Source organism: Ictidomys tridecemlineatus, chromosome 1, assembly GCF_052094955.1.
Source record: "Ictidomys tridecemlineatus isolate mIctTri1 chromosome 1, mIctTri1.hap1, whole genome shotgun sequence".
Lineage (NCBI taxonomy): Eukaryota > Metazoa > Chordata > Mammalia > Rodentia > Sciuridae > Ictidomys > Ictidomys tridecemlineatus.
The window spans coordinates 183,220,320-183,243,655 of record NC_135477.1 but is presented as its reverse complement, the minus strand read 5'-3'; positions in this window follow the sequence as shown (position 1 = coordinate 183,243,655).

Sequence of the window (23,336 nt, the reverse complement as noted above, 5' to 3'; positions counted from 1 at the left end):
AGCTTATGTTCTGGTGGGGGGACATCAAAAAGCAAACAGATTTGTTTGAAGGAGATTTAAGGTATGTTGATAGCAAAATAAGGAGGTATACTAAAGAATGGCATGAAAACAGAAGGGCGTTCATTCCCCGGGGGGTCGGGGACACCTCTTCCTGGCAGCGACTTACAAGAGGGAGCCAGCCCCTGGCAGGCCGGGTGCTTCAGTGCTGGCACGAAGCAGGCATCAGGAAATGTTTGTGGAATAAGTGAGCAGCTGTGTGAAAGACCCGCCCCCCGCCACGGAAATATGGTCACCTCATGCCATTGCATAATGCACCGTGAAGGGATCTCCCCGCTCCATGGGCTGGGCCCCCAGGAGTCTGCTCTGGCTGGAATATGGCTTGTCCCCTTTAGAGCTGGTTGAATTTAGTCCCCAATAGAACCGTGCTGGGGGGGAGTGGGACCCGTAAGAGGTGACTAGAGACTACTGGGGCTTCACTGGGCTGGATGAGGGGTTATGAAAGGCCCTTCACTTTCCCACACGACCTGACACAGCAGGAGACCCTTACCAGAGGCGCCCGGACAGATGCCAGTGCCCTGTTCATGGACTTCAGTCTCTGAAACTGTGAGCAACATAACCCTCTATTCTCTACAAGTCACTCAGCCTCAGGTGCTCTGTGACAGCAAGAGAAAAGGACAAGGGTTCCCAGCTCCATGTGCAGAGAGCTGAGACAGGGACTCTATTTCTTTGCTCTTGTGGGTCACGAAATGTGCAGTCCCACGTCACTCAGGGTTGCCTTTCCCTGCAGGAATCACAGAAATTCACTACCAGTGGTGTAAGTTGCAAATATATTTATTGATCACTTACTATGGGCTATTGTTTTATTTTCAGTACTAGGGATTGATCCCAGCGCCTTGCACATGCTAGGAAAGTGCTCTTACCCCTGAGCTACATGCCCAGCCCTTTTAAAATTTTATTTTAGGCTGGGTTCTCACTAAGTTGCCTGCGCTGGCCTTAGACATGTGATCTTCTTGCCTCAGCCTCTGAGCAGCTGGGACTAAAGACCTGTGTCCCTCCTCCCACCCTGGGAAATACAGGTATTCTTAACCTTTTTTTATACCGTGGAAGTTTTATGAAGCTAAGAATTCTTTTTGGAAAAAAAAGAAATTTTAGGCTAAAATGAAACATATACAATCACAAAAGAGACCCATTATGTTGAAGTTGATTCACCTGCATATTAAAAAATAAACACGTGCCCTTGTAGACGTGTGTATTTTCAGTTCATTAATTAGCAGAAGCTGGCAGAAGCCCACCAGCCCCTCCAACTCTGAGAAGGTGGTGACCGTAAAGGGCACTGCAGGACGTGTACCCCGACCGAGGTGTGCTATGGGATTGTCCACGATTTCTACTGGCAGCTGAGGAGGGCAGAGTGGCGCCACTAAGATGTCCCCACCCCAGTCCCCAACACCATGTCTGTTCCTTCACATGGCTGAAGGGACTTTACAGAGGTGACTAAGCTCCGAGATCAGGAGGGCCGTGGTTGGCACGTGGTTTGGCCCCCAAGGGCCAATCAATAAACGCTTACTGTACATGTCACAGTAAGTTATAAGGAGGCTTGATCCTCAGGGTGGCAGAGTTGAGAGGAGCTGCCACCTTTAGGAGTGGGGTCAGTGGGAAGTCTTCCAAAAGAGATTAACACAGGTCTCTTGGGACTCCAGTCTTGCTCTGACTTCCTATCTCACCGTGTGATCTCTCCCTCTGACACAATCCTGCCATTGTGATGTCATCTGCCATCTGGTACTCACCACAGCCCAGCCAATGCAAGTGCCACGCCCTCAAAACCTACGAACTGTGAGCTAAATAAACCTCTTTTCTTTATAATGTCCCTAGCCTCAGGTATTTTGTTATAGCAACAGAAAACGGACTTAATAAAGGGAGAGATAATCCTGGATTTGAGGTGGGCCCAGAGTCAACCCAGGATCTTAATAAAGAAAAGAGAAAGAGCTGTGATAACAGAAGCAAGGCCTGAGTGATTCAGGATCAGAGGCCAAGGATCGTGGGGGAGTTTCCAGAAGCTGGAAAAGGCAAGGAACTTATATTAAATGAATGGGAACATCGGGTGGGCTGAGGAAATTTCCTAGCAAGGCGTTGAAGGTGCATCCTGGTTTACCACTTGATGCGGACAGGGAAACGTGGCAGGAAATAGGTGGAGGGAAGAATTGTTAAGCCAAAAGAGAAAGAAGGACTTGGTGATCTGGGGAAACCCTCGGCTTATCCAGACGCTGAACGTACTATCAAAAGATGCTAAAGTTGGAAGATTCATTGAGAAGGCACGCTCTGGAGGGAAGGCCGGGTGAGTCTCACCTTTCACCAAAGCCTCAGTGGATCAAAGTTCAGAGTGTTCAGTCACAGATCTTTAAAAACACTGCCTCAGTGGGTCCCCCTGGTCATCAGAGCAGAAGCCAGGAATACAGAGGAACAAGGGTCTGTGGAGGGGCCTCTTGTCTAATGAGTGAGTCCCAGTGACGGGCAGGCACCTTTTACATCTGCAGAAGTTCTTTGAGCTTGGAGTCCAAGAGGAAGGCAGGCTGCCATCACCCGTGTTCCGCTCCCGGAGGACCCTCGTGAAGCTACTCAGCTGCAGACACCACCTTTCAGGGAGACAGAAGATGGTTCCCCAGGCAGCTCAAGCTCAGAGGCAGAGTCAAGAGCCACCAGGGAGCACTCCCAGGCCTTGTGACCTAGGTTTCCCAACTCGATTTCAAAATGGCTGGGGACTGGAGATTCATGGTTCTCCCGCATTTTCTCTTCTTTGATCAGGAATGCCAATAACTGCTATCCCATGCCTAACGCATTGCATTTTAGAAAAAGATAACTTGTTTTCTAGCCCCACAAGTCCAGAGATGGAGAGGAATTTTGCCCCAGGACGGCTCTTACCCAGAGCCTCGCCCCGTATCTGATTCTGATAATAGGAATTGAGAGCTTTGATCTGGTGAAACCTGGATGAGGTTTTGAACTCTGAGTTGATGCAGTAATGGGTTGGGACATGCAGCGATACTGGCATGGGCCAAATGCACGTGGGTCAGAGGTGAATCTTTGAAGGCTGGGGGACAGACAGGATAGCAGTTCCAGCCTCTGCTAATGCTATCACGAATCGTCGCATATATTCATAATTGCAGAAAATACTACAATTTGGTGAAAATAACGATGTATTTTTTTTTTCCCCAACCCATTTCACAAGCCCCTATGTTAGGAATACTTGACAGGGAGGCTGGGGGTGGAGTTCAGTGGTGGAGCTACCGCTTAGCGTGTATAGGCCGAGTTCAATCCCTAGCCCCAAACCACAAGCAAAATAAAAAAAACAAAACAAAACAAAAACGAATAAACAAACAAACCAAACCAGAAAACAAAACCAACTAACCAACTCCCCCTCAAACTGGAGTGAGGGAGGCTGATGGGAAGAGGCTGGTGGGGAGAGGCTGGTGGGAAGAGGCTGGTGGGGAGTCCCTGGTCCCAGTTAACTATATCAGAAGTGGCTTAGCGCCTCACCTCTCCACTGCCTCGTCCTGAGGAGTGGCTGAAGTGTCCCTTGTGCCATGAATGGTGGCCACAGCTCCGAGCCTCATAACTTCACCCCAGCCTCCCAAGCTGGACACAGAGAAGAAGGAGGACAGGAAGAGGAAAGGGCTCCTCAGAGCTGCTCTGAGTCCCCCCAGGTGTGACGCCTCCCTGGAGTCCCCGCAGACCTTCTGGGCCTCATGGTCACACGGCCACTGGCGTGTGATCGCCTACAGAGGGACTCTAGATGCCACGATTGGCTTAGACCATGGTCAGTGGACATTTCTGGTCAAGGGCCAGACAGTGGGATCCCAGGCTTTGGGCCCCATGCCTTGTGCGGTGATGACCTAACTCTGCTGCAGTAGCAGGACAGCCGCCAGGGGACATGTGGAGAGACAGCTGTGGCCAGGGCTGTCTGACTCTGGATGTGTCCTCACCTTTGATTCCAATTTTATTTTTTTTTGGTGCTAGGAATTGAACCCAGAGCCTTCCATATGCATGTGCTCTACAAATTACACCCCGCCTCGGTTAAACTTAAATTTCAAATAAATAGCAACTGATTTTTTGTTGTTGTTGTTGTTTGTTTGTTTTTGGTACTGGGGATCGAACTCAGGGGCACTCAACCACTGAGCCACATCCCCAGCCCTGTTTTGTGTTTTATTTAGAGACAGGGTCTCACTGAGTTGCTTAGTGCCTCAACATTGCTGAGGCTGGCTTTGAACTTGTGATTCCCCTGCCTCAGCCTCCTGAGCTGCTGGGATTTCAGGTGTGAGTCACCACACCCAGCAAAAAAAAATTTTTTTCCAGTATAAGTCTATCTTGTGCAATATTTGGGACATACTTATACTAAAAATGCAAAAGACCGAAGCAGTCTTCTTGTCCCCATGATGTTGAGCTGGGGGTGCTCAGGAGGCTAAGGCCTGGCAAGAGGAATGGGTGCACTCAAGGTCACCTACTCAAGGTCGCAGTTAACCACATCAGAAGAAAGCAGGCTTTTCCCCCTCCAGGTCTGACTGGGACAGCGGGTCACCCTGACAAACTTATCGACGTGGAAATTTAAATTTCATACAGTTATTATTTCACAATAGCTTTTTTGATTTTAATCTTTAGATACACCTTCATGAACATATGTGTGTGTGTGCCCACAGGTAGACATATGAGTGAACACTTTTTTCCCTCTCTGGCTGTGCAGAGAATAGGCAGTGGGCCAAATTTGGCCTGTAGTCAGTCCTTTGTTGACTCTTGGCTTAGACCACCCATGATTTACCCCAGGGGATGGGCATATTGCTACTCAAACAAAACTAGCCTTCTGTGAACAAGGAAGGCCGGGTGGCTAGGGTGTCTGCTGCAGGCCCACCACCGTCCTATAGAAGAACCGGTGCCTTGCATTCTGCAAACCGCCGCTGGCCAGGGGTCCTCAGCCTTCTCCTCCCCAGCATCTCGGTGGCCTTTCAAGTTTGTGTTTTCCCCACAAACTGTTCAGACAACCTGGGGTGCTCTAGACTTAGAGGGGAAAAGCCTTTCTTCTGATGTGGTCACTGTGACCTTGAGTAGGTGACCTTGAGTGCACCCATTCCTCTGGATGGGCCTCAGCCTCCTGAGCACCCCCAGCTCAACCTCATGGGGACAAGAAGTCTGCTCTGGTCTTTGTGCTTTCACGGTTCATGTCGTATGGTTGACGGGGGCATCTCACCTGGACAGTGGGGACCCCATAATGGACGGCTATTTTCTACTCGCTGGGAGGGGACATGGAAAGCAAGCAGCTGCCTCCTTCTTACCCCCTTCACGTCTGATCCCCCCCCTGGGAGGCCCAAAGGGAAAGAGTCTCACATTCCAGGAGAGCACGGATCCTACCGTCGGGCTCATAAACTCCCAACCGAACAGTCCAGAAGGGTGCCTGTGTCTCGGTGGTTCCAACCCAATTAGGACAAATTATCATTTCTCAGGCTTGATGAGTCTCAGGGAAGCCTCACACAGTCAGCCAAACCACACGGGCTTCGTATCCTTTCAGCTTTTCCATCAGCAACTTTTATGATCAGATTTAGAAATTGGTTGTAAAAAACTGGCTTCAGACCCCAACTTGGCAATACCAGACAATTTCATTCTTTCCTGTCCAAAATCTAGAAGAATTCCCCCCTAGGCAGTCTAAAGAGAGAGAGAGAGAATGAGAGATGCTGGATTTCCTGGCTCTTGAAAGCCTCAGTCTCTTCTAAGTGACTGGGGTCATTCCACGGGGACCCAGAGGAGGTAAATGAAGGGGAACACTCAAGCCGCCTGGGTGGACTCTCTTCTGTCTGTTTTGAGTTCCTACTTTGGTTCGGCCTGGGGATCAGGTCCAGGGCCTTGCCCATGCAGAGCGAGAGCATTTCCCCCCCTGGGACTCCACCTCCCACGCCTCTCTTCTGAGTTTTGAGACAAAAGTTTTGAGATGGACATCTGGGGAGTTAAAACAGCCTCAGAAGAAATGCCTCTTGCAACTGGTCCACAGAACGGTTTGGGAGGCGAACGGTGGAGTTAGGAAATCTCGCCTTTGCTGACCCTTCAGGAGCAGGGTGTCCTGTGTGCAGGTGGACCTGGCCACAATACTAAGAGGTTCAACAACGTGGTATGCTCCACCTCCCCCCCCCCTTCACTGGGTCCCATCCGGGAGCAGCCTGGTGACCCCCGAGGCACCTAGAGTTCCAAGCACTCAGGGCCTGCTGTGTGCCTGGACCTGAACTCATGGCTCCTTCCCAGGGTGCACTTCAAGGGAAAGAGAAGAGTGCTGAAGTGTCAGGCTGCTACTTGTTCCTCCTCAGAGAGCACCTTCTCCACCAACAATTACCACATCATCATAAACACTCGGGAGAGACATGATGTAAAAATGAAATTACTGAAAACATTTTTGGACTAACACTTGGCTTTATATAAACTCACAGACAATCCTATAAGGCACTCAAGCAGATTATGGGTTTGAGCAAAGCTGGAAAATTACTGCCATTATATTGTTATTATTAACACCTTGTAATTAGCCCTAAGGAATCCCAAAGTTCTCTTTCTTGATTTGGCTTTAATGAAGGAAAATTGCTACCTTTGCAAGTTGGATGGCGCCCGTTCTGATTAACCTTAAGTACACAGGACTATTATTTTGAAAATGTTTGCTGTCATGTGAATATTAGCCTTACATACAGCCGGTGGGGGTGGGGCGGCCTCTCCCCCTCCCTCAAAGGCAGATGACTCACTGGCTGACTTCAGCTGTGGTCCTTACTTGGAAGATCAGGAATGCAAGCCCTGCTGAGGCCCGTGACCGCAGTTCCTTGGCCTCCTGAGCTCGGCCTGCAGGACTTGGGTACTGGCTTTCCTACCTGTGGACTGCCCGGGGTTGGCCGGTGTAATTGTCAGAGGCGGTTTTACCATCACGTCGAAAGTGACCCATGGGGATGAGATCACACGGGGAGTTAGCACCTCATGCCATAAACCCGATTTGATTTGCACAGCCCAGAGCTCTGCAGAAGGCCCCCCAGGAGCCGCGCGGGGGCTCCGTGTCTGCAGAGAGACGCGCCTCTGGGACAGGACGATGGTCCCTCCACACATCCCTCCACTCCCCTCCCTCCCTCTGCGCGGTTTTCATTACCTTCTCTGGGAAAACCTTACATTAAAGAGAACTCGTTTGATCTTATCTATAATTAATTTGTATTTTGATAATACAGAGGAGGGATTTTACATGGGATGACTTACCTGCTCATTATTTTCCTCTTTTGAACTCTTGTGACCGCTTCCTCGCTCCAGCCGAAGAAGAAGCACGGCGGATTGACATTTTCCCCGCCCGCCTTCCAGGAAGGGGAAGGTGCTGCCTCTCACAGAGAGACAAATTGCTTTAAATAATGACTTTGTGCGAAATTAGTCATACATAATTGAAAATTCTATAGACGGATACCAGGTAACTGGAGACGATCAGTCCGCACAGGCTTGGGGCTGTCCTCCGTGGAAGCTGCTGGGGCTCACCTAGATCTGGGCGGTGGGCTCCGGCCCTTATTCCTATGTGTGTTCCCCGCCCCCCCTCCGCGTTTCCCAGTGGAGACGGAAAAGCTTACTGGGAGAGGCGATAACGACATGCACATTGAGGACAATAACAGTAATAGTAGCAGAAATGGTGCCTCTAAGCATCGCGAGGAGTCGGGGTGCCAGACCTCTCACCCCTTCTTCACACTGGCGCTCACCTAGCAGCAGTCCAACCCTTGCCCGTGTTACAAGAGCCAAAGTCTAGAAACCGCCCTGCGCATCGGACACTGTGCGCACCTCCCCACCGCCACTTTGTGAAACGCGTTGGGGTAAATGTCACAGCTTTCTGTGTGATATTGGTGGCTTCTCTGGGCTCGGTTTGAGACGAGCTGTCCGGCACAGCCAACAGACCTGGGATTGAATCCCACCCTGGCTCCTGACTCGGTGGGGCAACTTGGAGCAAGAGCAGCTTGCAGGGTTCCTGTGGGCCTCAATGGGAGGCAGACCGAATGCCAAGTCACAGGAGGCAGCACCTGTTGGCATAGAGTTGGCGCCCCCTGTATGCATTTCCTCCTCTACCCCAGCAGGTTTAGTGAGCTGCACAAAAGTCTGAGTAGCCGGGTGGGGCGGCGCCTAGGGAGGCTGAGGCAGGAGGATTGAAAGTTCAAAACTAGCCTCAGCAACATAGTGAGACCCTGTCTCAAAATAATAATAATAAAAAAATACAAAAGGCTAGGGATGTGGCTCAGTGGTTAAGTGCCTTTGGGTTGAATCCCTGGTACAAAACAAAACAAAACAAAACAAAAATAAAACAAAACAAACCAGCCTGTGCAAAGTCTTTGTTCCCGGCTACTGTGCCATTTAATCTCTTGGTCTCAGTTTCTCTCATGTGTAATGGGGATAATAAAGCCTGACAGCTGCCCATCTCTCAGGATGAGAAGAGGATTAATGAGCTAATGTTTATACAGGGCTTTGAGAGCTCCCTCTGAAAATCTCTTCAGATGTATTTTTATTGGCATATTAAGACTTCTATCATCTGTGGGAAAAAAAATTCAAATAGGAAAACATAATCATAATTCAAAGGAGCTAATGAGGATATTATGCGTATAAATTCACCACCTCAATTGCTTGTTTATGGAGTCATTTGAGAGGGTGAGGAGCAAGCCCGTTCTGGCCCGGAGTGAGCGCAGGGCCTGGACCCCATTCAAGTGTCATTACCCTCTTCAGCACGGCTGTGCGGCTCCTGGTTCAAAGCTACTGTGCCCCGGAAGCAGGGACAAGGACCCCAGCTGGGAACCAGGTGGGAATCGGCTGCGGGAGGGGATCAGGCCTTTTTAAATCTTCCGAGTGTGGTCTTTTGCAAACTGATGAGTGTCATGAACAGGCGAGAGGAGTTGTGCCCTGCTTACCTCATGCTTCTTCCAGGTTGGTATTTGGAGACTAGAAAGCCGTAGTCAGTGTGGGATAATAAAGTGACTCAGGAATCCGAAAGGTCTGGATGGGTGGACCCTGAACTTTTAAACATCTGCACCCTCCAGGAGGCTGAAAGGTACTGCTTTTCCTAATCTCCACTCTTCCAACCCCCGGGAGTCTCAATACACTGATACAGTGCACACCTGTTTTATGGACTCTTGCACATTTGTGCCTTATACATAGAACAAATCTGGTCCTTCCCTCCCTACGCTGAGCCCCCTCCCCTTGGAGGGAGACACCAACCCTTGGAGCAGGCATGCCTGAGCACAAAATGAGGTGACAGGAGCCAAAGTCCTGAGTCGGCCTCAATTTTATTATCATAACCATTTCCCCAGTGGACACTATTTCCTATAGGGGAATCTTGGAAGGAGTCTAAAAATTCAAAAACAAGGAATTGGCTGAATAAGTGACGGTGTGGTCATGAAACAGAACGCTCTGCCCGGTGTGTGTGTATTCACGCGCACGTTGGTCCAACACACCTTCTGGAGGCCAGTTAAGGAAAGCTGTGAGCTCCACCATGGCTCAGCTGGGAGGCACCGGAGCTGCACTTGCCTGCGTCACTACTGAGCTGTAGGATTCAAAGGGGTTCTTCTATCCATCCTCCTCCTCCCTCCTCCTCCCTCCTTCCTCTTTTAGCTTTAACCTGTGTTTTTTTTTTTCCTAGTTTTTCTAAAAGGAAATGTAGAAATGCAAACTTAGGGAAATTTAAAGACTCAGAACAAGCCCTGCATCTGGATTTCTAGAAGGCGGGTGGGACTCCACAGGGTAGAATAGGCTTTCCATCTGCAGAGTGCCCAGAGGCCCCTGGTGCTCACTGGAGGCCAGCAGCTGCCCACTCAGCCTCCCAGCTGTTGTACCATCAGGATTTTCCTTGAGGCCAGGGCTCGGGACCCCTGGCTCACCCCTCGGCCCCAGGAGGCAGTCACTTTCTGCCAACCCATTGCTCTTGGGTCCTGTGAGCATTTCTGGTGAGGCAGGTCAATGAAGGAGGGCTGCTGCGTTGGCCTGGGTCATCTCCGTGCAGACCCAGCGAGGCCACAGAAGGGTGAGAGCCAGGCCAGCTGAGCACAGCCCTGTGAAGAGCCACGTCTGTGAGGTCGTCTTATTGTTTCTTCAGATGGGTGGGGACATTGCAGTCGGCTGTCTGGATGTTCACTGAAGGCAGTGAAGGACAGTGGTGCTCCACGGGCCAGGTGGCATGCGGGGCCTGGTGAACATGAGCATTTCCAAGTGAACTGTCAGGCTGTTGGGCCCTTGCCGGTCAGGATGCCTGCAGAAGCCCCACAGGGCTGGTGGCCACAGAATGAGCGCTGCATATGAAAACGTTGTCGGAAGAATTTAACCGTAGAAGCTTCCCTTCCAGAAATGTTATTCTTCTCACTATTGAAGAGGAACAAACTCATTCTGTTTTCCTTCTTGACTTGACTTTGTCCTTTTTGGGGCTTCGTATTTGCTGTAGATTCTACCCAAGTCCCCAGATGATTTGCTGTCTCTGCTCACCCCCGCTCCATCGTCACTTTTCCGAGGATCATCCTGCCCCTCCCCCGTGGGTCAGGCCCCTGTTAGTTATTCTCAGAACTTACTCATTTCCCTCCCCCTCCTTGGGCCCTTATCAGAGTCATGATGATATAGTTATATGTGCAATTATTTAATGATATTAATAACTAGTACTTAATGAGTACTTACTAAGAACCCAGCTCTGTGCTGACTGCTTTAATCCCAGATTCATCATCCTTTAATCCTCATGACAATATATGAAGCATTATTATGATCATTGCCGTTTACAGAAGAGGAAACCAAGGCTCAGATGAGTTACTTAATTAGGCCCAAGCTGCAGGACCAGTTGGTGGCAGGGTCAGGATCACCCTCCAGGCTGCCTGATCCCAGAAACCCATTTGGGAGCCACGGTAGCAGACCGTCATCGGCACATCAAGAAATTAGAAGCTTCTGCGTGGAAATACAGATGCTGGGTTTCTCTGGGAGAATTGAAGGTGTGGCAACATCAGGTCCCATCTTCTCATGACCGCAAATGCTGAGTGGCTCCTGTCCCTTCGGGTGGGACACACACTCTCTAGAATTGCCAGCTCCAACCTGGCCCCCTCTACTGCAGGCCTTGGAGTCTGCAATCCAGGGAATGCTGCTGCTTCCATCATTTATTGAATATTTGTTCTCCCTGACGGGCACCTTCACGCTTCAGTGGGGGAGGGGCATGCACAGGGCAGGCGCTAAGATCTCGATGCCAACGGTGCAGCCAAGGCTCAGCCTGGTGCTTGCAGGATTGGGGGCAATGCCAGGCTTACCCAATTAGGACTTCCTCAGTGGAGTGTCAAGAAATGTAAAGGATGCACCCTGGAAAATAGGGGACTGCTTCCTGAACAGACAGAATAGCATGGGAAGGAGCTGCGGGTCACATGCACGGACGTTCCTAAATCTCCAGGTGGTTGAGCTGAGACCAGGGAAAGGGGAGAGGACCTGCCCAGAGGCTGCACAGGGACGAGTCAGAGGGTGAAGGGCCTTGTGTGCTGGGGTGTGTCTTGGTCTGTATGGCTCTAGCAAAAACCCTGCAAGCGGACAATTGGCGAATGGAGGCAGGAAGGCCAAGGGCAAGAGCCAGGGCTCACAGCTGCTGAGGGTGTTCTCCTGCGTCCTTACCTGGGAGTAGGTGGGAAGGGTAAAAAGGGCCTGGGCTGCTCTTCTCCAGCTGTTTTATAAGGCACTGATCCATTCATGAAGATGCAGCCCTCATGACTTAACCACTTCCCAAAGGCCACCTGTCAATCCCACTGCGGTGAGGGTTTAGTGTGTAGCATGCGTTTGGGGCACTTTCAGCCGTAGTGGGTCAACAGTGAGCTTGTGAGCTCTCGACCCTCCTCTCCTTCCAGCCTAGGGGAGGACTGATCTTCCCTGCGGCCTGCAGCAGAGCAGCCACCACAGAACACTTGGCCAACATCCAAACGTGAACGTGAACGGCACATGTTGCTCCCAGTGAAACTTTGTCTCTGCTCAGTTCAGCGCATCCCTTGCTCTCCCCAGTGACACGCTGGCACATGGGGGATGGAGATTTTATCGGTCTGTGTTCCTGACCCAACAACCTACAATGGACAAAGAGCCTGTGTGAGAACCAAGGGAATGCAAACCTCATGCCTATCCACTGAGATTCGGGATTGTTTATTATCACAGCATCACGGGGCCCATCCTGACTGATGCATCTGCCAGTCAAAGGAATTTAGGATTTACTCTGTAGTCCCAGGGATCAGAATATCAAAGTCCCTGTAGGGACCATGCAGGGGACACGAGTAGGCAAAAGCGAGAGTGTGCGCCAACCCTATTAATTCCAGGTAAATAATGCAGGATTCTTTCTTTTCCCAGACAACCTCACATCCTCTCACATATCTGTGCCTCTGTGCATGTTGCCACCTTGCCCTTTGACTCTTTCTGGAACTTTCTAAGCAGCCTCCTTTAGTTGTGGCATAAATGTCATCCTTGCATATATGAATTCCAAAATCTACACCAAGATATTTTGGTGCCATGACCATTGCCGTGTCCAGGAGGGTTGGCGCATATGGAAACGCCTCCTGGTGGAGCAGGCCCTGGAGGAGGGGCCCCGAGCAGATGAAGGGCACTGCGACTGGAGAGCAAAGGCCCAGTTCCGCCCAGTGGACACGAAGCTTAGTCCAGTGAACTGTCGCCACCCAGGAACGCAGGACTCCTTTCATCCTGTCTTCTGAGGTTTTGTGAGGATCGGGACACAGGCCATTTTATGGGACAGATGTGCAAGGGTTGGAAAGTATTTTGAATTTCAAAGAAGAAGACATTCCCCCCCCTCCTTTTTCCAGAATGGGTCTCAGAGTGACCCTTGGTAGTGGGAGAGGAGGGCCCTGAGTAGATTCCTGAGCAGAGGAGGGTAGGGGCTGTCCAGACCTGAGAGTCAACAAGATCCCTCTCAGATCTCTCTGGGAAGAGATGGAGGCCAGGAGGCCAGCGAGGAATGAAAGGAGGTGGTGGATCAGAGGGAGGGTCAGGACTCAGATGCAGGTGTGGAGGCCACTTACCAACCCAGGGCTCATGGGGGCAGTGGGTTCTCGGGGTTGGGGGAGGACCCACTCGGGCATGGGTAGGGATGCTCTAGGGACTTCCCAAAGCTGCCTCAACTCTCCACTTTCTCGGCTCTTCCAGCCTCCATTGCAGGGCAGGCACGAGGCTCCAAATGGGGGCACAAGGTGGAAAATACAATGTACTGCCCTTTGGAAGTTCTTGACACAGATCAGTTATCAGGTATAGTTATGTCCAGCTGCAGAAGAACAAAACCCTCCAATAACAGTAGCAAGATGGAGCTGCAAAGGGGGAATCCACAGGCAGGCGAGCAGTCAGGCATTCCTGACTGGATTCACCGGGAACACCAGGAACCCAGCCCCTGCTCTCTACCGTCTCATCCTGTGACTGGCATCTCATGATCCAATGTGGCTTCCCCGGCAGCTGCCATCACCTCAGCCTTCCAACCAATAGAAAAGAAAGGAAAAGGAGAGTGCGCTTCTGTTCTGTGCCGTCAGCCACGACTTCAACACGTGGTCAGCCGACGGCCAGAGAAGCTGACCCAGGCCTTTCCCCATGGACCCAGCTACAATTCACAGTTCTGGTATCAAAGGGAGAGGGAGCAGGATGCAGAAGCTTCGTGGAGATTCAGCCTGGGTTGTTTTTTAAGCCACAGACTCAGTAGAAACCACGGTTCCAATTTCACATGTTGATCTGTTCCCAGGCGTGCGATGCCTGATCGGGTCTCTCCCAGGATTCTCAGTGAGGGCACTTTCAGTGGGTGACTTCTCACATTGTGGGTCAGTGGGAGGTGACCCCATCAGACGCTGTAGCGTGTCTGGGGAGGTGGCAGGTCCCGGGTGGCCCCAGCTTCTGTACTTTGAGTCACAGACAGAGGACGGGATCAGGTGCATTTTCCATCAAAGGCAGCAAGTTCCTGCCCCAATGCGCCTGCGGAGGGGAGCCTGCCGCCATGGCCCAGGGAAGGACCACACCAGCGTCCTGCACAGATACCCACACCCGCCTGGACACCCAGCCCGCTCCCCGCCAGCCTGACTGGGGTGGGTGGAAGCAGGGCTCACAGGGACTAGCTCGTGGCTCTACGCCATCAGCTGCACATGACCTTGGCCCAGTCACTGCCCCTCAGAGCCTTGGTTTCCTCATCCATAAAAGGAGGCGAGCTGTCCCCGTTGCCAACTCATGGAGCCTGTTAGGTAAGAAAGCTCTCAGGCCGGTGGCCGCAGAGATCGTGGGTTCCTTCTCCTTCACATCTGTGCAACAGAGACATAATGGCCTGTGGCTTTTCCAGGAAGATAAGGCCCTGGCATTGGAATTGATCAATGATGTGACCAGGGAGCTGAGGGACACGGGGCCAGCCAGTTTCATACGGGAACGCGCCTGACAACTCTGGCCACACGCTGTTCATCTCAGTGGATATTTACTATGCTGGGCTGGGCTGCGTCTGGGGACACTCAGCAGCCGCACCGGGACACGGCTGGCTGAATCTGGAATTTGAAAGCCGATCACATGGCGATCATCCTTTTTACAAGACAAGACATATGTCCCTTGACCAAAGGGGGGGTATGCTGTGAACGTCACTGGAGAAAGGGAAAATGCTGGCTTCCTTATGTTCTAATTGTCCCTCACCACTGAGGTGACCTCTCTAGCTCCTGCAGGGAAGGCCAGCTGCAGAGCCAGGAGCAGCACCCGGCTCCCAGGTCCTGCCCCAAGGTGGTGCCTGCTGAGGCGCAGGTTCACCTGCCCAGGACGGGAGCTGTGGGGGTCTCCTAGGAGATTGGCTATGGACGTACCGACGGTGGCCTCGGGGTGCTGAGGTTTGGATGTGATTGAGTGTGTCCCCCAAGGATTCAGTGTTAGAGACTTGGTCCTCGGCATGACATTATTAAGAGGTCGTGGAACCTTTAAGGGGTGGGTAGGGGAGGAATTTAGGTCATTGGGGGGCGTGTCCTGGAAGGGATCAGTGGTACTCTCAAGGAGGGATTGAGAACCAGCAGGTCTGGTCTTGGCTCTCCAGCTTCCTGTCCTGCCCCCAAATCTTTTCCTCTTCTACTCCTGCCATAGTACCTTCTGCAATGCTGTGACCTACCTGAGGGGACCGGCACCAGCAGCTCAACAGCTGGGGCTTCCCTACTTAGACTTCCAATATCTAAAACTGTGAGCTGTATAGATTTTTTTCTTTGTAAGTTCCCAGCTTCAGGCACTTTGTTATAGCTTCAGGTATTTCCACAGCAATGGGAAATGGATTAACACAGGGGCCTCTGGGATGGAAGCATGGCTTTGTACTGGGTGACACTGAGCTGGGAAGTGATCAGAGCCAACTACAGGGAGGCAGTCTGGGTGCATCCCAGGGGAGAGGGCCAGGTGGCTGTCACCTTGTTACTAACTTGTGAAACCTCTGTAGGAGAGACTCTGGGGCCAGAGGGTCTGTCCTGGTACTGAGACACCCTGTCTCCTTGGAGCCCATGCCTTTGGCCCACGAGCATGAGCTCTTCTCTTACGGGCTGTCCCCCTTTCTCCACTGTAGAAAGAGAGACCACTGTAAGAAAGATGGAGTATCAGGGAGGAGGGCGACCTTTTCAAAGATCTCCCAACAGAAACTGTGTTTCTGTTTGCTTTTCTCCCTGGGAACATCACTCACTCCCTGACTTGCCTCTCATTGGAGGACCTCATCCCCACTATTCACTCCACTGCACAAGATTTATGACCATCCCAGGCTCGGCCTCCACAATTTAGCCTGCCGTTCACTCTTCTGCCACTTAACATGGGCTACATGTTACTTGCTTTTGTCTAGAGACTCTCATCTTCTCTTTACCTCTTCTCCATAGTTGCTGGGGCTCCAACTTGAGCCTTTTCTTCTCCTCTGGCCTCTGACTGGCCTCCCTGCCTCCAGTCTCAGACACATGGGTCTGTCCCCTTTTTGGGGGCACACTGAGCGGGCACATCTCCAAACCAAACAAACAAACAAAAACAAACAAACAAACAAAAACTGTGCTCCTTGTCCTTTGCTTTGATTATTTTAAAAACCTGTTTTCTTCTTTCATTTTGTTCTTGGAGATTATGTAAATGGGCTATGGAAGGCAAGATGTGCTTGTTTAAAAAATACTTAAATCAAAGCACACTTGGGAAGGGGGGGGGGAAGCCATCATCCCTTCGACTCCTTTCCTCAACTCCCTTCTCCTTGTGAGTTCTTAGGGTTCCCTCTCTGCCTGTCCTGGTCTACGAACCCATTCATTCCGGGGGGCTCTAGAAATACAAATGGAATCACACGGAGCCTTTTGTCTCTCCGAATAACGTCCCTGGTGACCCTCCACGTCAGCCTACAGCTCCCTCTTTGTTTTTAAAAATGGGGAACCAGGAGCCAGGGTCTGCACAGGCACATCTGGGCTGTCTCCCAGCTGCACTGTTGGGTCAGCACCCCTGCAGGGAGCACCCTGGGACCCCTGACCTGTGGGGAGAGTTCTGTGGGGCTCTTCCTGTGCTTGGGAGGGCTGGGCGAGGGGGTGACCTGCTCTGGAGGTGCCATTGTGGGGACACTCCTGGCTGCCAGCTCCCAGGCCGCTCTTCATCAGCCAGGTCTGCCCTGGCTAACAGTGATGGTGTGTCCCCAGCCTCTGCCCATAGGGACTTGTCTCACCCCTTGGTGGCCTTCTGAACCAGGAGGACAGGTGTCCTGCTCCTCTGCTGCCTGCCTAGCCACTCTCAGGAAGACTAGAGTCACACCTCATGTCTCTGCGCGGTCTGGCAGCTGGGTGCTCACAAGGCTTTGGTCACAGCTTCATCGGGACACAGGGCAGGGTGCCTTATCCCTTTTACTAATCTATCATTCCTTGCGAGGCCCGCTCCACTCAGGGGCAAGGCTTGGTCTTATTTATATTGTCATCAATATCCCTGGCGCCCTAAACTGAGCCTGGTCCAGAAAACAGGGAGCGGATGCTGGCTGAGAGAAGGGACGGCTGGGTGCATGTCCCGTCCCCATTTTTAGGTCAGACGTGGCCAGCTCTGCCTCCCGACTTTCCACAGTATGGAGTGTGGTGGACAGAGGAAGGCTACCACCCGAGTGGTTCAGTCCAATTCCCAGAACCTTCCACAGCAGTGGGAAGGGGGTGGTTCTGCAGGTGGGATTCAATCACAGAGCTCGAAATGGGAGGTGATTCTGGAACACCTGGGTGGCTCCCCAAAGCCATCACAGCGTCCTTGTAAGAGGGAGATTTGACAGAAAAGGAGAAGGCACTGTGACCGACCACAGGTGTAGAGGTGGGGGTGATGCGGCCAGGAGCCAAGGAGTGACAGGACAAGAGCCCTTCCTGCCTGATCCCAGCGTCAGCCCAGGGCAGCCGCGTCCACACCTCAGCCTCCAGAGTGGTGAGAACAGCTTCCTGTGTAAGCCACCACCACGGTGACCATTTGTGCCAGTGGCCACCAGAAACTAATACCTGCCCTAAGTGTTCAGCCGCTAGCGAGGATGCGGACGGAGGCGGCGGGGACGTGGCACTGGCTGGAGATGCCCTTCTCTCTTGGCAGGTCCTGGGATCTCAGGAAGGAGGACACGCCAACAGAGGGACCCGTCCGAGCACGGTGCAGCTAAGGGCCCTCCACGGGGACTTGAGGGTGAGCTTAAAAACTGAAGCGGAAAGAAGGAAGCGTCTTAGAAGGTGGGAGGGAGACCCCGGCTCAGGGAAAGTGCGGAAGGATTCTGCATGCACCCGGGCCAACCCTGTGGTCCCCTCCAGAGAGCCTGGCACGGGGAAGCTGCTGTCCCCTGCGTGCTGTGCGTCACACGTTGATGGAGAAGCGGTGCTGAGTCCCCGGTAGATGGTAGATGGCCAGCTTCTGGGTGGGGGTTCCCTGCGTTGCCCAGCAGCCCCCTCCTGTGATCTCCAGAAGGTCGGCCCCCACAGGGCACCAGGGAAAGACCCCACTGGGAGGTGGGCCCATAGCCGGCCACGCCTGTCCTCCGACTCTTCCATATTTGGTCTGGTGGAGTAGGTTGTCCTCATGCTCAAGTTATGTCCTGAGAGCTGACTTGGTAAATTTGGAAGCAGCGTTCACTTACTGGCCTCTTTTATATCACTATTATTGTTATTTTAACATTCCATGGTCCCACAGTGGTAGTTTAAAGAGTTAATGGAGCCTTCTAGAAGTTCTCAACATATTTTTAGCCCCTGGAGGAATTTGGCCCTATACTATCACAGAGCCATCATCTTTATGAGTGTGATGTTTTTGTTTTTTTCTCTCTGGCACCAATATTGTATCAAGGGTAACATCAGAAATTAGCCACCACTCCAACAACCTAACTGGCTTCATTTGGTCCCTGTTCCTTTCTTGTCCCTGCCCATTTGCAGATACATATTTTAATCATCTCCATCGCAGTTTAGATAACATTCTGCAAACTCCTCTTTTCTCTTGATGTCCTGGCAAACGCATTTTTCTGTGATACGACAGAGTGTTGGTAATTGAAACTTTGAAAGACCTTGGTGGCCATGTGTTTTGAATACCTGCTCCTGACGGTTGGAGCTGTTCCTGCATGCTGGGACATTGTAATAGTTTCTGATTCTTTTTTTTTTTTTTTTTTTTTTTAAAAAGTAAAGAAGTTGTTGTGATAAAAACTGGTCTTCACTTTGAACGATCAACAGATAAATTTCCAGCCCATATGAAAATGTCCGTGGCATTTGAAATATGTGGCCAAATTATTTTCCAACCAGGCAGAACTGAGGAAACCTGCCCAGGAGCTCGACTGCTCTTTCATTTCTCCTCTTCTTCACTAGCATTAGGTGTTACTGCTTTCTACTGAATTTATTTGCTCTTAAATAGCAAATTCTTGCTTTTATTTACACTTCATTGAATGTTCTCCAAGATTGAATAGTTTTCATGTTTATCCCTCAGTTACACATATTCTGCTCTTCTTCCCTCATATGTTAGGATAGACTGACTCGTTTTTCCTGACCCAATTTAATGAACTTTTTATATCTAACTAGATATTGATTTTAGTATATATATATTTTGACTTTTCAAGTCGCCTTTTTTCCCTCTTAAATTGCAGACTGGGTTAGGACTCAAGAGTCCCGTTTGGAGGACCAGACAGATTCCAACCCCTAGTCAGCTACTGCTTGATTTTGAACCAAGGGCTCAGCATTTCTGAGCCTCTGTCTTCTTGTCTGCAAAATGAGCCCGAAGCGCATCCTCACATGGCGACAGATTTTCCAATCTGCTTCTTTTCTATCAGTTACTTCTCTCCCTACCACTCTCAAAACCAAGTGTTGTCCCCCCCCCGCCCCACTTGTTTACATAGTTGACTGTCTGTCCTTTTTGGTTTTTCTTTAAAGTCCCCAGTGAACTGTCTGCGGTGCATGTTCTCAGGACCAGCAATGATTATGGCCCTTTGGTGCCCAAATGTGTTCCAGATGGGCGACGCTCACGTGGTAGCACCGGCTCGGGGCCAGCCTCTCCGTACGGAGGCTCCTACTGGAATCTGGGTGACGGGCGTCTGGAGTTGGAAGGGGGAGACTCTCCAGTACAGAAGGGAACATTGGAGGGGTTACCTCAGCGAATCAGTGCCCCAAAGAAAGCTGATATCGCTGCAGCCGTGGGCAAGAATGCTGAGAATGCCTCCTGCAGTTCCCTCTCTTTGCAATTCTCCATTTTAACCACCACCAGGAAGTGACCTGCAGGCAGCAGGAGCTCCGTCTCCCCAGGTCCACAGGGAATGGGCGAGCACGGGACCATCAGGGTGGGAGAGGTCCTGCTCCCTGCCTGCCTTCCTCAGTCTGAGATGGGAACAGCTGGCCGTTTGGGCCAGATGCACCCGGGTTCTGGTCCTGTCCACGGGACCCTCTACGGATGGCAAAGTCGCTCATCTTTTCAGAACTTTTGTTTTCTTTCCTATCAAATGGGAAGAGTGACACCTGCCTCAGTGGATTCATCACGGTGTCTAAACGAGACCAGGGAAGCACAGTGTGTCCCTGGCTAAGGGCTGGGGTGAGGGTGAGCATCGTCTCTGTTCAGGTTGTGGCAGACCTGACCACGACTCTCTGGAGCCTTTTCCCAGTCTCACCCAAGTTCCTCCTCCAGCTCTGTTGACCCAAGGATTTCCCGCTCTGGCTGTGTGTTGGGGTCCAAGTATTTCATTTCCTGTGACACATCTTTCCTTTCTTTGAAAAGGTCAATGCCTAGTGCACAAGGTGTTGTAAGAATCAGTTGCAATGTGCACTATGCTTAGGCGAGTACTTGGTGTCTATCTAGTTGGTGCTCAGTAAACCTCAGCCATTATGGTTCTGATCCTTAAATCTGCATTCTTCTGATGCACCCTAGACCTGCAGGTGCCATTCCCTCTGCCTAGAAGTCCATTCTCTCCGTCTCTGCTGCCTGCTCCATTCTGGGCATACCAGGTCTCTTCCAGGAAGCCTGCCTGGGCTGAAGGAGGTGCCTCCCTGAGGCCCACAAGCTTCCTCAAGCTCAGCCTTATGACAGCTCAGTGCAGTGGCTGCACTCGGGCTCTGGAGGCGCTTCCATGGTGCTAGACGGGCCCCTCCACCATCTTGGCAGCTGGGAACACCTGTAGCCTTGACATTCCCACAGGCGAGACGGTACAAAGGTGCCTCCCCGCCTCAGCTTCCTTCAAGGATAAGAAAAGAAGATGCAAGGAATGGGCTTGGAATGGCTCATCTTATTCTGGAACACTTGCTTTTCAGGAATAGGGCCATGTGGGGTTCCCCCGGCATCTGTGTCCCCCATGGCCAGCATATGACCCAGGGGCTGTGCCTGTCGGCAGGAGGCTGGGTAAGTGACCGGGTAGACCCTGCGGGGATTTTTAATATACTTGTCACTTTTGAGACTTTTAATATAGACAAATCAGTTGCTGTTGAGAAACCATAGCTCTGCCCTGGGCACTGCTACAGCTGAAGAAGAGGGCTCGAGAGTCAGCGGAGGCTTATCCTAAATCTGGGGTCAGCTCCCCACCAGCAGTAGGTATTCACAGGCAGAGAGGGGCCAGGGAACAATCCGCTTTTCCTGGGTGCCTACTGTGTGCCGTGCTGTGCTTGCTGCGTCTGTCTGTCTCACTGTGCAGCCATGATAAGGGCCAAGCTGTGGGCCACCAGGCTGCTCTGGCCTCTGATTCTGCCCCTGCTACTTCCCAGCCAGGTGACCTTGATCTGTGACTTTAGTCCTCTGACTTTCCAAGTCCCTTTCCATCAGGTGGGAAAGATCTTCCTGACTTCATTTATCTTTTTTGGGGGAAATAGCAATTAAAATTCAAATAAGTTCTGTGACGGGGTTGGTGCACACACGTCCAAAGCTAAATAAATACCAGTCATTCATGACAATAGCATTATTGATCTTCATATGATTTTGCCTGACAACTATTGGACAAAGTAACTTGGAATGAATATGCAAGGTGGAAGAAAGCTGAGCAGCTAGCAGAACTATTTTACCAAAGCAACAAATTCATAAAAGTGTAGAAACACAGCTGAGCACAGTGGCTCACACTCCAAGTTCAAGGTCAGTCTCAGCAACTTAGTGAGATGCTATCTCAAAACAAAACAAAACAAAAATAAAATAAAAAGGGCTGGGATTGTGGCTCAGTGACAGAGCTTTTGCCTAGTGTGAGTAGGGCCCCCAGATCAATCCCCATTACTGAAAAAGTACACACACACACACACACACACATACACACACACACACACACACATTTATCTCCAGTAGTAGGAGTTTGGTGAATTACAAATTTATCTTCCCCCCTGCAATGTATTTCTGATCTTACTTCACCCTAGGATTTTCTAGTGTCTTTCTCTTTTATTACCAATACGTTTCAATATTTATTTTCTTCTTCATTTTAATGGGGGAAAGTTGGGACATGACAAGTCTTCATTAACCAGAGCACAACCCAAGTGGCTGGGAATGGAGGAACCGCTGGAGACGGCTCTCCTCTTACAGGAACTGGAATGAATGGTGGAGGCCCGGTGTAGCTGGGTGGCAGAGTGCCTAGCATCTCGAGCCTGGGCTTCACTCCCCAGCACCCAAACAAACAAGCACACACACACACACACACACACACGCAGTGGAATGTGCAGAACACCACTGTGGTGTGAGCTTACTTGTGAGAAATATCGGGTCTGTCTCTGAGGGCATGACCAAGGGTGAAGAGAGGTGGTGGAGAAGGGGGACCATGGGGACACGTGTGTACCTTTATTTCCCTCTTCTCTTTCTCTTTTCACTATTTCTAAGTTGAAATACATTATATTTTTCTTAAGAAAGAAATTAGAAGACAAAACTCAAAATTTTTTTTCAAGTTTGGAAAATTTTTTTGAAAAAAAAATTAAAAAAATCTTTCTTTTATAAACTTCAAAGTATCTCATAGTCTGAGCCAATTCTGTTTACTCTGGGTCTTTTGTGTCTGTGTAGGTGGCTTTGAAATGTTTGCACCCAGGGCTGAAGGAGACAGGTTGTTGTCCTAATCTGTGAAATGGGATGATAGCATGTGCTTTGAAAGGGGGTCACAGGAGTGACTTGTTTATGTAAAGTTCCTTGCACGGTCCTGGGCACTCAGCAGGGCCTCAGCAGGTGCCAGGGGAGGCTGCTTTTATGGACCACGATGTGACCCAACTGGCTTGGTGTGGTGCAGGTTCTGCTTTGGCTGCCAGGTACACCTGGGGGTGACTGTCACCTCCCTTGGAGGTCTGGGTTGTTCCCAATGGGCTCTGCCTGCCTACTCCTACTCCACCTTCCATTCCAGACCCTTCTCCACTCAACGACCAGAGCTGCTTCCCATCATAGTTTACTTGGACTGTGACAGCGTTCAGTCCCCCAACACCTTTCCATCATTTTAGATCTAAACTGAGGCCTCACTGCAGCCCGCAAGCCCCTGCCTGGCCTGATCAGCAGCCAGCCATTTCAGGCTCATGTCTGACCTGGTTCTCGTCATCCACTGTGGCCTACTCTGCTCTCCCCAGTGACCTCAGACACATCAGAGCCACTCCACCTCAGGGCCTTTGCACTTCTCCTCCCATCCGCCAGGTGCTCGGGCACCGGGTGTGTACCTGGCTCCCTCCTCAGTTCACCTGTCCCTGCTCAGCTGGGACTAAGCCAGCCCTTCCCCTGCTGTCCTCCCTGAGGTCACATTGCCCCTCTGTGTCTCTTTGCTCCTCCTCAGGGCATTCGCTACGCGATATGCAATATCCGTGTGTCTGATTGATGCTCTTTCACCAAGTGTGAGTTCACAAGGGACAGGCATGGTCAGCTTTCCTTGCACACAAATGGGTTCCCAGGCCCCGAAGAACACCAACCACCCTGGACTC